Genomic DNA, 1,064 nt, shown 5'->3' with positions numbered 1-1,064 from the left:
TATTTATAGCCGAGCTCTATTCAATAATAATTATATGATAATAAAGAATTTATGATACAGATTATCACTTATCCGTTATCAATAATTTAATTATTCATTTTTCAATAAATCCAATAAATAAAAAATAAAAATAATTTTATTTTATTATAATTTCACTTTAAAAACCCCAAAGCCACGGCGCCCCTTCAAGGGACTCAGCTTTTGGCGCCCGGGGCGATCGCCCCCAGTCGCCCCCCCCTAAATACGCCTCTGATCTGAGCTTTTAATTAATATAAATTTAAGAAAAATGGTCTATACTAAATTTTAATTATAAATTTTATTTAAATATTTAATAATAATTTGTCTATCTGATACTTTCCAGCTTTTTAGTTTGTTAAAAAACCACACGATATTTACTCAATTTAAATATTTTAAACTAATCCTAAATAGTTAAATAAAACTATTATCTCTATTTCTTATACGCCTGAATATATCCATTATTTTTAATATCTATTAGATATATAATATACATTTTTAAGTAAAGGAATTACAACTATTTCAATAGTGTACCCATCTAATCTCAGATTTAAATAAAATAATTTTCAATTTAGTATTAATTTTATTAAAACTGTAGAATTGAATTAACTTTTTACTTATATGAAGATATTTAATTTCTTTAAACTATAATACAATTTTTTAAAATATACTTTCCGGTATATTAAGTTTGTGAAACACACGCCAATTTCAATATTTTATTAGCAAATTCTCGTAAACACATCTTATTTTTTGATACCAATTTTCAGAATATAAGTACGATTACTTGACTATATAGCCAACTAAAAAATATATGTCTACACATCATACCTTTTGTAAGAAATATTTCACAAATTAATCCCACATTTATTCATTATTATACCGTTTTTTCTTTTTAGAGAAATATAATACTACTATTTTTTTTAATTTTTAGTTTACAACAATACATTTTTAATCCAATAAATTAAACAATTTTTAGTAGAATATCATATCTGAGCTTTAAATAAAATAAATTTAAGAAAATGCTCCTTACCAAATTTCAATATAAATTT

The sequence above is a fragment of the Acyrthosiphon pisum genome, chromosome A2 (assembly GCF_005508785.2).
Source record: "Acyrthosiphon pisum isolate AL4f chromosome A2, pea_aphid_22Mar2018_4r6ur, whole genome shotgun sequence".
Lineage (NCBI taxonomy): Eukaryota > Metazoa > Arthropoda > Insecta > Hemiptera > Aphididae > Acyrthosiphon > Acyrthosiphon pisum.
Note: the sequence above shows the minus strand (reverse complement) of the source record.